This window comes from Bos javanicus, chromosome 13, assembly GCF_032452875.1.
Source record: "Bos javanicus breed banteng chromosome 13, ARS-OSU_banteng_1.0, whole genome shotgun sequence".
Classification (NCBI taxonomy): domain Eukaryota; kingdom Metazoa; phylum Chordata; class Mammalia; order Artiodactyla; family Bovidae; genus Bos; species Bos javanicus.
Genome location: NC_083880.1, coordinates 29,320,368 through 29,334,815, shown reverse-complemented (window position 1 = coordinate 29,334,815; position 14,448 = coordinate 29,320,368). Strand labels below are relative to the sequence as shown.

General features: G+C 42.8%; 1 protein-coding gene across 3 annotated transcripts in view; it reads left to right on the top strand.

Annotated features, from left to right (window-relative positions):
* FAM107B (family with sequence similarity 107 member B) overlaps positions 1 to 14,448 on the top strand; it is a 78,208-nt gene that overhangs the window by 31,210 nt on the left and 32,550 nt on the right. The window contains exon 1 of one of the 3 annotated variants that reach the window (XM_061436094.1): positions 11,110 to 11,331. The exons of the other annotated variants lie outside the window; for them this stretch is intronic. The gene's annotated coding sequence lies outside the window, so the exon portion shown is untranslated. Of the gene's footprint in view, positions 1 to 11,109; positions 11,332 to 14,448 lie in introns of those variants that run through there. 3 annotated transcript variants of the gene reach the window in all.

Here is a 14,448-nt window from a genome sequence, read left to right as displayed (position 1 = left end):
ACATAGCTGGTTAAGGTGGGAATACTGAAATAACCTTTTCAGGGAATTATGGATGGCGCAGTGTGGATTCTGACACTCTGGCAATGGTTTTTTTCTTACTCTGTTAACGTTAAAATTCATTAAATTACCTTTCTTTTTGAATAAGAAGAAGGAAAAGTGAACCAGTTTAATGCCATATTATGCAACCATATTTTAAAAGTATTTTATCACGGATGGAATGCTTACATATGTAGTAAATTGTCTACTTAGTGTGACCCTCATTTTGCTAAAAATTAATGAAAAGACATATGTATTAAGTGAAAGGAAAATATATCAAAATATGGATGTGTTTAGTGATGCATTCGTGAATGATATTTTATTTTCTATATACTATTCTGATTTTCCAAATTTTCTAGGATCACATTACTTCCAAAACCTGGGTGAGGGGAATTTTTTTTTTTTTTTTTTAAATAGGGAAGTAAGTGTGTCTGTTAAGCCTTTTCCCTCATCCAAAGGTTACCTTGTATGTGAAAATCCCAGTTTTTATAGTTGGAGTGGTAACTAAGATCCCTTTCCCTCCTTTAAGTTTTTATTTACTTATCAGATTAATGTAACTTTTCTATGTCTGTTTTCAACCTCAGAACTTTCCCCTCTTTCTTTGGATAACAATTAACTGATTTATTAGAGAAACTTTATTCAGGACTTATTCAAGCGAAGTATTGATGGTGGGACTTTATAGCAAGGACACAATTTACTTTTCCTCATTTCTGCTACACCTGAAGCAAACACAGATTCTTGCCTAAGTAAAATGGTAAAAGGATTTTGTCCTATGGTGATAGTACAGCTCCTTTAGAAGTTGAGAAACATCCTGGAAATTAGCATCTCATTAACCTGTCAGTTATTTTAAGTCCTTTTGTCAGCGGTGTGTTGTGTATTTCTCTTTACAGTCGTGTGGCTGGAAGTGGAAGTGTGTACACAGAGCTGCAAAGGGCAGTTCACATCTGGGGATGAGCTCCCTGCTAACACCTGGGTTTAGGAAGCCTGTGTACTCCTTGTTGTGTAACTGACACGGTGGTGGCTTTTGTTCTTTATGGACAGGAATCCAAATATGCTGATGGTCTGTTTTCCTGAAAGTGGAGGACTCCATCCTGTTATTTCTTTGTTTTATGTTCCTTGTGATATAATTAAGTGATTATTAAGATGTCTACAGAAGCAGCTAAGCACCCACAAAGCAGGAAATTAGCAGTTTTGGATCCACTACTTATCATCTTAAAGATATGAATATTGTTACTTTGATTCTTCCAACTGAACACACAGTTCTGTGGCTTTAGTTAATAAATTAGTGACTGTTAATGTTTGCAGTCTCTCCCAAGACTGTTTACAAAGGCACACCTGATTCTGAAGTATAAACTGGGATAGGAAATCACTTAATTGCTTGTCCTAACATTGTTTTACTAAATTAAAAAACTATTCTATTCTCTGCTTAAAACAGTTGAGACTGTTCTACTTGGGCGCACCCTTAAAGCATTCACCATTAAATTTGGAAATATTGTAATTTAATTTTAGTCAGCTTTTATGAGTTGAGCATTTTGGAGGCTAAGAAATGTACTCCAAATATACTTACTGATTTCTTCCTTTTATAATTGAAACCAGTCTTTGAATTTAATTATTTCTGGTCTCTGTCATTGTCCTTAATGTGGCTTGGACGGTATCACAGATTCTAAGTAAGACATAAGAAGTGTTATTATTGCATCACCGTAATCATGAATTGTGGAAACATTTAGGATATACTCTGAAATCATTGCCACAATACAGAAGATAGACTTGACGAAGGCAGGAGCTTTGATTCTGTTCCTGCTAATTGCACGCTGTTTAGAACAGTGCGTTTATGCCCAGTTTCTCAGTCATGTCCGACTCTTTACAACCCCATGGACTGTAGCCCACCAGGCTCCTCTGTCCATGGCATTTTTATGTCAAGAATACTGGAGTGGGTTGTCATTCCTACTCCAGAGGGTCTTCCCAACCCAAGGATTGAAACTGTATCTCCTGCCTCTTCTGCATTGGCAGGCAGATTCTTTACCGCTGAGCTACCTGGGAAGCCCGAATACCTACATGGTTGACAGTGTATTAGTCGCTCAGTTGTGTACTCTTTGCAACCCTAAGGACTGTAGCCTACCAGGCTCCTCTATCCATGGAATTCTCTAGGCAAGACTACTGGAGTGGGTTGCCATTCCTTTCTCCAGGGTATCTTCCCAACCCAGGGGTCCAACCCAGGGGTCAAACCCAGGTCTCCCACATTGCAGGCAGATTCTTCACTGTCTGAGCCACCTGGGAAGTCCAAGAATACTGGAGTGGGTAGCCTATCCCTTCTCCAGGGCATCTTCTCAAGCCAGGAATCAAACCAGGGTCTCCTGCACTGCACGCAGATTGTTACTGCTGAGCTATCAGGGGGAGCCAAACCTAGATGGGAGATGATCAAAAAACATGTTCCCAGCAGTAAATTGGACAGTTCCAGATGGGGGCTGGGGGGCAGCATGCAAGCTTAGGACAGAGACAAATGGTGGAAGGACCCTGGTTAGATAGGGTGATCTGGGCAGATGGTGTATGAGTGGAGATTAAAGGGTGAGCCAGTGGTAGGAAGAGATTTGCGACGGGGATGAGTTGTGGTGGGGGGACTTGGCATGAACACAAACTAGGTAAGAGATGATAGGAAGCCAGTGGGACTGGAGGGTGGGGAGTAAGGTCTGGAAAGAGATGCAGGAGACGAGGTGTGAGAAGTACACCTGGGTAGGGAGTGACAGCCACGGTCGGGGTTTAGAGAAGCTTGTGGTGAGAGACCTGACCTCACCTCATTTGTATTTTAAGACAGTCCTGTGGGAGGAATATTAATTCTTAGTGCAGGCTTCCTGCTTTAACATTTTTTTTCTTTGATAATGAAGAGAACATTGGGACAGCATTTTTAGCCATGAAACTGTTGCTTTCTGAGTGTGTTTGAGAAGCAGTAATAACAAGGTTGAGCTTCTCAAGTGATTCAAGTGGTAAAGAATCTGCCTGCAATGCAGGAGAGGCGAGTTTGATCCCTGGGTTGGGAAGATTCCCTTTAGAAGGAAATGGCAACCCACTCCAGTATTCTTGCCTGGGAAATCCCATGAACAGAGGAGCCTGGTAGGCTACAGTTTATGGGGTCGAAAAGAGTCAGACATGACTTAGCGACTGAGCACACACAATGAAAAGGTGACCTCCTAAATTTTCACCCCGAAATTAATGTAGCGGCTTAACTGTGAGGCCTGGCTGGTGGCCTAGGTCGCATTCTACAGGTTCCCGGCAGGAAGAACATGTGGGAAGGGGCTAGTCCAGCCAGTGGTTGGTACAGCTTTGCAGTGTCAAGAGCAGAACCGTCATTTGTCGGGGCTGTGACCGATGAGAATACTGTGACCTGGCTGACGGCTGGCAAGCTGAGTGCTGACCAATGTATTTGCTTTTTCAATCACAGCATCCCGGCTGAGCCAGGAACAATCGAGAAACTCCACTATCAGCACTTGGAGATCTTCTGTGCTTTGGGGAAGAATGGGCATGGACTAGTTTATTGTAAATTTCTGATGTCAAATTACTGATGGTGAAATCAGTTGTTTCAGATGACAGAGGAGGACCGGATGGAAGGCCTCTTTAGAGCAATTGTTATTAATTGTTATTAATCCAGTAGTGCTCTTTATTATAGGGAATGCTGAGAGAGGAGTGCTGTGCTGTTTTACTGGTTTGCTTTCTTACTTTGCCTGGTCGCCTCCAAGCATGGAGAGTCTGGGCGTACAAGCAGTGAGGGGCTGCATTTCAGATACAGAATTTAATCTGAATTTCTTCTGATCACAGATCTTCTGAAGAGTCACCCTATTGTTTTGTATTATACCTAAAAAAATAGGGCTTCCTGGTGGCTCAGCAGTAAAGAATCCACTGCAGTATAGGACCATAGGAGACATGGGTTCAATCCCTGGGTAGGGAAGATCCCCTGGAGGAGGGCATGGCAACCCCCTCCCATATTCTTGCCTGGATGGAGGAGCCTGGCCAGCTACATACAGTCCATGGGGTTGCAAAAAGTCAGACTGAAACAATTTAGCATGCATACCTAAAGATGGGCAAAAATAGTTCTCACATTTCCCCTTTGTGGGGTTAGGGAGTGGCTTACATGGAGTGGCTTAGAAAGGCCTGTCTCTGCTGGAGCGTGACTGTGTTGCCTGGCGCAGTGTGTGTCTGTGGCCAGTCTGTGTCATGTGTGTGTGTGTGCGTGTGTGTGTGTCTGTGTCCAGTGTGTGTGTCTGTGTCCAGTCTGTGCTGTGTTTGTTTCTGTGTGTGTGTGTCTGTCTGTCTGTCTGTCCTGATTGGTGAGAATTGCTGGTCTCCTGGTCTGGGGCTCACAGATGAGGAAACTGACCGCTAGGAACATGATCCTTTTCTGAACCACAGAGCCTGGCAGTGGCTGAGCTGGGACCAGGATCTGGCATTTTTGGTGCTTGGACCTGTGCCCTTTGACAGAATGTGTTGTTTGGATTAATTGTAAAGAAAATGGTCAGTAACAGATGTAATGAGGAAATAAGTAACATCCAGTCATTTCAAGCCACTGAGTGGGATCTTGTAAAACCAGCAGTGAACCATTTTAAGAGAAAACAAAATTTGATTTTAGCTAGTGAGGTGGAAACAGCTTATTTTAAAAAGTGAGAATGAGTCAAAATAAAACTAGATTAAAGGCAAAGTTGTTCATCTAGGGTACTTTGTATCCTTGTTTTATAATCAGGCATTAAATAAAAATGTCAGTGAGTATGCACACTACTATATATAAGATAAATAACTAATAAGAACCTACTGTATAGCACAGGGACCTCTACTTAATACTCTGTAATGACCTGTATGGGAAAAGAATCTAAGAAAGAGTGGCTGTATGAATATGTATAACTGATTTACTTTACTGTATAGCAGAAACTCAAAATTCTCCAAGCCAGGCTTCAGCAATATGTGAACCGTGAACTTCCTGATGTTCAAGCTGGTTTTAGAAAAGGCAGAGGAACCAGACATCAAATTGCCAACATCCGCTGGATCATGGAAAAAGCAAGAGAGTTCCAGAAAAACATCTATTTCTGCCTTATTGACTATGCCAAAGCCTTTGACTGTGTGGATCACAATAAACCGTGGAAAATTCTGAAAGAGACTGGAAACCAGACCACCTGACCTACCTCTTGAGAAATCTGTATGCAGGTCAGGAAGCAACAGTTAGAACTGGACATGGAACAACAGACTGGTTCCAAATAGGAAAAGGAGTTCGTCAAGGCTGTATATTGTCACCCTGTTTATTTAACTTATATGCAGAGTACATCATGAGAAACGCTGGACTGGAAGAAACACAAGCTGGAATCAAGATTTCCAGGAGAAATATCAATAACCTCAGATATGCAGATGACACCACCCTTATGGCAGAAAGTGAAGAGGAACTCAAAAGCCTCTTGATGAAAGTGAAAGTGGAGAGTGAAAAAGTTGGCTTAAAGCTCAACATTCAGAAAACGAAGATCATGGCATCCGGTCCCACCACTTCATGGGAAATAGATGGGGAAACAGTGGAAACAGTGTCAGACTTTATTTTTCTGGGCTCCAAAATCACTACAGATGGTGACTGCAGCCATGAAATTAAAAGACACTTACTCCTTGGAAGGAAAGTTATGACCAACCTAGATAGCATATTCAAAAGCAGAGATATTACTTTGCCAACAAAGGTCCATCTAGTCAAGGCTATGGTTTTTCCAGTGGTCATGTATGGATGTGAGAGTTGGACTGTGAAGAAGGCTGAGTGCCGAAGAACTGATGCTTTTGAAGTGTGGTGTTGGAGAAGACTCTTGAGAGTCCCTTGGACTACAAGGAGATCCACCCAGTCCATTCTGAAGGAGATCAGCCCTGGGATTTCTTTGGAAGGAATGATGCTAAAGCTGAAACTCCAGTACTTTGGCCACCTCATGCGAAGGGTTGACTCATTGGAAAAGACTCTGATGCTGGGAGGGATTGGGGGCAGGAGGAGAAGGGGACGATAGAGGATGAGATGGCTGGATGGTATCACTGACTTGATGGACATGAGTCTGAGTGAACTCTGGGAGTTGGTGATGGACAGGGAGGCCTGGCGTGCTGCGATTCATGGGGTTGCAAAGAGTCGGACACGACTGAGCTACTGATCTGATCTGATAGCAGAAACTAACTTGACATTGTAAATCAACTACAATTTTTAAAAAAGTAGTATGTCAGTGGGAGTGACTTTCGATTGTATGATTGTATGACTTATGATTATAAACTCATAATGTTATCAGTACTTAATTAAAATAATGAATGTATTAGGAAGTCTACTTTTGTTAGATAATATTGTTTAATCTGGTAGGTCATTTCATAATTTTTTCCCTAAGGGTAAAAAGCCACTGTATGTCTTCAGATTGTTAAATAGCTTTATATCAGCAGTGTCCTGCTTTCTGAACATTCATAAATCCAACTTGTGTCCTTTAGATTTATGAGTGTATTTTTCCAAGTCAGCCTTATGGGATGTATTCCCTTTTGGTTTGGCAAAATAGTGATTTCTTTTTAAAAATATTTGTTTATTTTTGGCTGTGTTGGGTCTTTGTTGCTGCACAGGCTTGTCATTGCGGAGCTTCTCTTGCTACAGAGCACAGGCTCTAGGGCTCATGGGCTTCAGTATGTGGCACGTGGGCTCAGTAGTTGGAGCTCTTGGGCTCTAGAGCATAAGGTCAGTAGTTGTGGTGCATGGGCTTAGTTGGCCCAAAGCCTGTGGGATCTTCCTGAATCAGGGATTGAACCTGTGTCTCCTGCATTGATAGGCGGATTCCTTACCACTGAGCCACCAGGGAAACCCAAACTGGCGAATTCTTAATACTTGGAAAGTATATAACGTAATTAGTGATAGGATGTATAGTGTAAAACAAAGAGCTAAATTGGCAAATACTGATCTATGCAGGCATTTACTCTCCACTGTTTCTATGACAACTAATAATTTAAGTCTAACATATATAGCTAGCTTATTACACCTTGAGGGCACGTGTGCAGTTAATTTCCTTGTTTTTTAAAACAGACTGGATTCAGTAATTGGGTGGTGGTGTATTATTGACATGTCTTTGATCAAGTTGGTGAAATTAACTTGTTTGATGTGCTTTGGTTCTTTTCCTGGCACCAGCCTGTCAGTGCTTCTGTTTACTCACTTTTTGAGGGGTAAGGAAGTGGAGGAGGTAGCATTTGGGAACTAAGGTGGACAGGAAAGCAAGGGAGAAATGTAACCCCATTTTGAAAAGTTCTGTCGACACTTATTAACCACGCAGTCCCGGTACTTCCTGTTTCCAAAACTGATTTAATGCCAGCCTCCCCTCCACTATGAGGTGGTTTATTGCCTTCAGCAGAATTCCTGGCATATTTGAGGCTCTGCCCCTCTAATTCCTGCCAGATCCCCAAGCCACAACTGGCTCAGTCGCTCTCCTGCCTTCATTCTATCCCTGGTCAGGACCTCGCAGGGTAAATACAGTTTAACCGTAGTGATTGTTCTAGGGCGCTCCTGCCGCGCCATCTGAGTCCAGCCTTTGTGCTCTCTGCCTGTCATTGTCTTGGCTCTGAATGAAGCCTGACAACTTGGCCCTGCCTAACAAACATTAGACACTCACCTCCCTTCCCTTAGTAAACATACTCATGATAGGTGTTGTGTACTCTTGCCTGCAGTGCTGGTGAAATATTTCCTAAGGTTAATAAAAGGTATTTGTAGGGGAGGTATGTTTGAAAGGTGGAGCAGTGAGAGGGTAGAAGGAAAAAAAAAGATAGGTTTCTATTGCTGAACAAAAGATAAGAAGTTTCTGAGTTTGAATAGGTGAAGCCCACTCTCCTGAGATATTTGGTTACCTGCACAGGTAGCAGCTGGGATGCTGGGTCATGGGAGTGATGAGTCCTTATTAAGCACATGTTAATATAAACAGCAGCCCTGAGAAGGGAAGATAAGGAACCAGGCTCAGAAGGCAGCCCCACACACGTTTTGAAATGAGTTGACTTATGTTAGAACTCTGGCCTTTCCATGACTAGTTGTGTGAATTTGGATAAGTGCCTTGGCCCAGGGATCCCCAGCCTCCAGGATCTAATGCCTGATGATCTGAGCTGGAGGTGATGTCATAATAATAGAAATAAAGTGCACAGTAAATGTAATGTCCTTGAATCATCCCAAAACCACTCCTCCCCCCTGTTTATGGAAAAATTGTCTTCCTTGAAACTGGTTCCTGGAGCCAAAAAAGTTGGAGAGTGCTGCCTCAACCCCTCTGGCACTCAGAATCTACCTCCAGTGTTGTGAAAATTCACTATGTGGGGACGTTTAGGACTGTGTTCAGCCCACGTGCTAATATTTATTGAGTAATCATTTTAAGTATTGAATCATTAAAAGCAGGTTCAACAGTTTCTCTATCCACAAATAAAATGATAGCCATCGTACAGCAATATTTAAAACCAACTTTATGGCATTTGCCTATTTGTTAAAAACTACAGTATAACTCAGCTTCTTAATACCATCAGTTAACTGGAGTGAACCAAGGTCATCCAGCTAATACATGGCAGAGTTGGCTTTGGGCTCCTCAGACTTTAAAGCTTAGCTCTTTCTCCTGTTTCATAACCACCACTACTGCTGCCATGTCTCTTTTTACCAGGAAGAAAAACAGATCAATTCTTAGTTGCCTCCCTTAGCATTTTCTGGCCAGGTTCCCATGTGGTCGGTGTAAATGACCTCGAACAGTTGAGTTGCAGGTACCCAGGACTGGATAACTTCCTCTTACTGGTTTTTTTTTTTTTAGATTCTTTTTATTTTTTAAAATAATTTTATTTATTATTGGCTCTGCTAGGTCTTCGGTGCTGTGTGGAGGCGTTCTCCAGTTGCAGTGAGTTGGGGCTACTCTCTCATTGTGGTGTGCGGGCTTCTCATTGCGGTAGGTTCTCTCGTTGCAGAGCACTGGCTCTGGAGCACTGGCTCTGGAGCACTGGCTCTGGAGCACTGGCTCAGTAGTTGTGCACGGACTTAGTTGCTCCTCGGCATGTAGGATCTTCCTGGATCAGGGATCGAACCTGTGTCTCCTTCCTTGGCAGGCGGATTCTTTACCACAGCCACCAGGGGAAGCCCCCTCTTACTCATTGTTCACTCCAGTTAACTGTGGAATTTTGTCCTGTTTCTTAAAAAAATACGTAAATAGAATTGTTGTTTTTGTGTTAAGAAGCTGAGTTATACTGTAGTTTTTAACAAATAGGCAAATGCCATAAAGTTGGTTTTAAATATTGCTGTACGATGGCTATCATTTTATTTGTGGATAGAGAAACCGTTGAACCAGCTTTTTAAAAACACTTTAATAACGGGAGAAAATACTGTCTTGGTGATCTCCATCCCCTATGTTCATCATCATGGAGAAAAAGGCTTATCACTGAACTATGAACAAACATAATTCTCCAAGTAATCTCTAATTTGTTTTCCTTTTCTCATTTACACATAGCTAGAAGGATTTGAGGTTATTCTTTAGTGATTGGAATAATGGTATTTTAAAGATTAGACAGAGGAGAAGATGATGGCTTCAGCATTAGTAATAGAAGCCCAAATAAGCTTTTAAAAGGTCATGGTTCTTAAGCGTTTCCCATCTGGAGGGGATGGTGACAGTTGGCATACATGACGTCTTCCAGTTTACATTTCCGTTGGAAATTTTCAGGTGTCTTCCCTAGTACCCTGAGTGCTGCCAGCGGCTGGTGGCGAAGTTAAGTAAATGAATTAGGATAAGATTTTCCAAGCTGCATCCATTAGTGGATCCCAGAATCAATTTAGTGGGTCACAAGAAGCATTACCTGGAGTAGGAAATGGCAACCCACTCCAGTATTCTTGCCTGGAGAATTCCATAGACACAGGAGCCTGAAGGGCAACAGTTCATGGCATTGCAGAGTCAAACCCAACTGAGCCACTAAGCAAGAAGCATTACCAAAAAAAAAAAAGTGAAAATTATCAGAGTGTATATAGGCTGGTATCACTTCCGGAAACTTTTACTTCAGTTTGTTTTAGTGTGGGCTTGTTATTGGGTCCCTGTGTATAAAGACAATTACAGACAGAAAAGTTTGGAAGGCATTGATCTGAGGTGTTTCTGAAAGTTTATCAGCTTACGAGCAAGTCTAAATGTTGCATGGAAGGGAAGTTCTTTAGCTGAGTCCTTGACATTGGTTTTTGTATAGGGTTAACAGAATGAAATTTAGAAACACAGTGTGGTAACTCAGAGATGTTTTTTTTTTCCGCCCCAAAGCTAACATATATTTTATAAATAGAAAATAAGGTTTATGATTTTAACTCCAATGGTTCATGGATGAAATTTCAAAATAAAGTTGATAGTGGCCTTCCTAATTATCATATCACATGTGCCGTTGTGTTTGTAGATTTTGTACTATAGACTCAATTTAAAATTTTTGAATTGGATTCTTAGATACTTGGGTTTATACTCAGTTTGGCATTTGTAAGATTATAAACTAAAGGGTAGTGATTTTTGTTCCTTGAATTACCTTGAAAACTTTTTAAACGAAACATTTTTCAACGAAACATTTTTCATGGCCTTTGGCTATATTTTGCTTTTGAATATTTCAATTAAGTAGGTAAATTTAAGTAGGTAAACTATCCTGTCTTAATTAAGCTTTTCAGACTTTTTTTTTTTTTTTTTAAGGCATCAGGGAAGTAGTTAGCTATCATGATACATCTGCAGGTTCTTGTTAAATTATTTTATAGCTGTTCTTCTGGAAGCCGTGAATGATTTCCTTTATAACCACCTGTACGTAGAGGAGAAATTTTCCTTATGAATGTGTTGATATGCCCTTTATCCTTGCCCTTTTCATTTAATTAACCAGTAACTCCTGTTGTATGTGGATTTTAAAACAGATACAAAGTTCTGAACTTTTGGAGAAGAGCTATAGAGAAGTCAGAAGCTGATGGGAAGTTTCTGGATGCAAAGTTCTTGAGTAAGGAGTCCTGTTGCAACAAAAGAAATAAGAACATTTCAAAATTGGGTAACTTCAGGGAGAGAGAGAAGCAGAGTTCTCCATTTCCTGTGCAACTGGGGTTGAGCAGAGCTTTTGCTAGTTACCAGCTGTCCTGTTCTTAATCAGTATTGCTGGTGTGGATGTGTCAAGACGTGGGGAAAACATATAAAAGAATAGTATTGTTGGTAAGCAACGGATTTGATTGAGATGCCAGAGTGAGTGGCCTGATGGAGGATGTGTTAGTACTCACGGAACTTGTCCTAATCCCTATTGGCTGAGGACCTGGGGCTGTAGACACTGGTAAGTGCATACTTGGATGGAGGGAGGAAGGGGTGATGGCTAAGGCTTTATTTTAAGAGAGAAGGTCCTTGGTGGAAGCTACCAAATAAATATGAGAGTTTTGAAGTAGTCATAAATTGTACATAAAACATTTTATGTTTGAATATAAACATCCCTAAAACATCTTGTTGGAATGAAGGTGAATAATATCACCCAGTTTCTATAGGACCTGGGTTATGATTGATATATCTGTTGCTTGTCACTCAAGCTAAGTGCCTGTGTCTCTTAGGCTTCTGTATGCTCTCGGAATAGATACAGTTTTGAAATCTTGACTATTTTCTAATTAACCTGGAGCCCCCTTCCTTTCCAGTAAGAAGAAAGGCTGTGTTATGTTAGGCTTTTCAGACACAGTGGCACCTGATACCTGCTGGTTTAAATGCAGGCTCCTTGTTTTCAGGCTTTTGTTTTTCTGTGTTCCTTGATTGCCAAGTAGATTGCTGTCATTTCCCACCCCCCCGCCCCCCCACCCGCCCCCCACCCCCGTTCTTATTTTGAAAGTTTTCCTCTGCCTGTTCCTGTACATGGAGAAAGTCAGAGCTCCAGTGGAGGCCCAAGGGGGATTGTATCCAGTTCGTACGTTGGGTGGGCCTGTTAGATGGCGGGGGTGGGGAGGGGGGCGCAAATCACTGTCTAGATTGCAGAGACAGCCTCTTGGAGCTGGGGGCACCTTGCTTTTGTTTTCCTGTGACTGCAAGACAGCCTGAGGGAACACGGTAAGGCCTGGTAACCTAGAATGGAGTTCAAGCAGAGCAAGTTCACAGTCAGTATGGTTTACTCCCTCCTTCTGGCATCTCCTCCCACAACAAATATGTTTACGTTTGAACTTTTGCCAAAATCCCCTTCATTTAAAAAGGGGAGTTTTGTGTGGAAGGAGAAGTTGAAGGCTGAAGGGGTTTCCATTAAAAGGACCCCATCTCTGTTGCTCACTGTAGCTTTCCTTATGAATGTTCTGAGTACAGAACACTTCTGAGAAACAATTGGTGCTCTAGTTTCCCTTGTCAGCTTTGGAGCTGAGAGGCAGGGTGGCAGCTGACTTCACCCAGAGGGGCCTGATGAGCCCCTCGTCAGAAGGCCGGAGTGCCTTTGAAGACAGTTGAATTGGGTTTGTGTCCTAGTCAGCTCTGGCTGCCATAGGCTGAGTGGACTCAGGAGCCTGGTGGGCCACTGTCCGTGGGTTGCAAATAGTCTGACAGGACTGAGCGACTTAACGCTTGAGTGGGTTAAACAACAGACATTTATTTCTCATGGTTCTGGAGGCTGGAAGTCCAAGATCAGGGTGCAGATGGGATTCCTGGTGAGGACTCTCTGCCTGGCTTACAGATGGCAGGCAGCCTTCTCATCTGAGTGGGTGGGGGTGGGGAGAGATGCCAGCTCTGTTATCTCATCCTCCTATGAGGACACCAGTCCCATCATGGGAGCCTCAACCTCATGACTTCATTTAGTCCTGATCATCTTACAAAGACCCCACCTCTGCATACTGTCACATTGGGGGTTGGGGCCTCAACATATGGATTTGGGGGGGACACATTCCACCCATAACTGTGTGTGGCAGAGTCGATTGTCGACCTAACAGCCACTGCTGTCCCCCCTTCACTGCTGGAATGCCGTGTCCCTATTTTCCCAGGGCCCTTTGTTGCTATGGTGATCACAGGACACAGCTCTGGCCAATGAGAGGGCTCTGGGAGTGGCCTCCCTCCCAGAAAAATGGATGCTGGATGGGGGGGTGCCTTCCCAGTCTGCCTTTCCTCCTGGAGATGCCAGGGCTGCTGAGCAGAACAGAGCAGTGAGAAGATCCCAGTGCCCCCATGACACCACTGAGCTCCGAGGCAGCCTTGCACAGCCTAACACCACATCCTTGTGAGGTGAAAACAAGCCCTTGTGGTGCCGCTCCTTTTGGGCAGGTTTTGAGTGTGGTCCAGGGCATCCTCACTGATGGAGTCACATGGGAGAACCTTCCTCCTTTTGGAGTTGGGAGGAGGTACAGTCTTGGGAAGACCTTATCCCTGACACTGGCCTGGTCTTCCCACATTCAAGGTGTACATATCACAGTATTGATTGTGAGCCTGTCTCCTCCACGCCTTGAGCTCTGGACATCAGGGACCACATCTCACTCCTCCAAGATCTTTAGAGGCTGACCCAAGGCTCGTACAAAGGAGTGGACACTCATGGTCTGGCTTTGGCTTAATAACCCTATGTTGGTTTTGGTGTCCTCATCACAAGACTGGCTATTTGTTGTTCACAGAAAGCCCACTGGGTAACCAGAAGAGTAAGTGGGAAAACAGACTTTAATTAAAAGTACCTGGGCTGTGCACACAGCTGCTCTCTGGGGTTTAGTTAGCGCCAGACAGTCTTCTAAAGATCCAGACGGAGACGTGCCCCAATCCTCATGCTAATTTGTCACTGTGGAAGGAGAAATCAAATCAGATATTACATTTGTATAATTATGAAACATACTAACCATCCAGAAAAGCACATAATTATAACCATTGTTTCTCACATGAAGATCTCTTTTCTTTAGAGTGAAAAATGAGGTTTTTGCAACTCTGTGCTGTATTTCACACGTGAAGTAATTGAGTGATTGGAAGTCAGAGCATCTTGTTCCATGGTCATAAACCTATTTGACCCACAATAGGGCTGAAATACAGTGTATTTGAGATGAAAAGTTTTAAAAGTATAGAATAATTGTCATTTTACCGCTAAGGAAACAGACCCAGAGAAGCAGTAAGTCAGGATTCAGGTTAGTGGACCTTTAATTTTCATGTTTTTTTCTGCTGTACCTCATGTTATTAGTAACTTAAGATAAAAGAGTGTCGAATCCCATCAGCCAGCAGCCCCCAGGAATGCACGTGTCATTGTAGAGATTCGGTTCATTTAGCAGCAGGGCGAGTGTAGCCTGGAAGAGCATTGGGATTCTGGGATTCCCTTGGAAAGGCAGAGTTGGGTTTGCGCTTGTGCTGGATGACTTGAAGGTGGGGTTAGAGAAATGGGGCCAGAGCTGGTTTGGATGTGGTAAGGAAGCAGGTATGTTTCAGTGACTGGGTATCTTAATTTTTATATAGGATGCAAGAGATTGAAGTA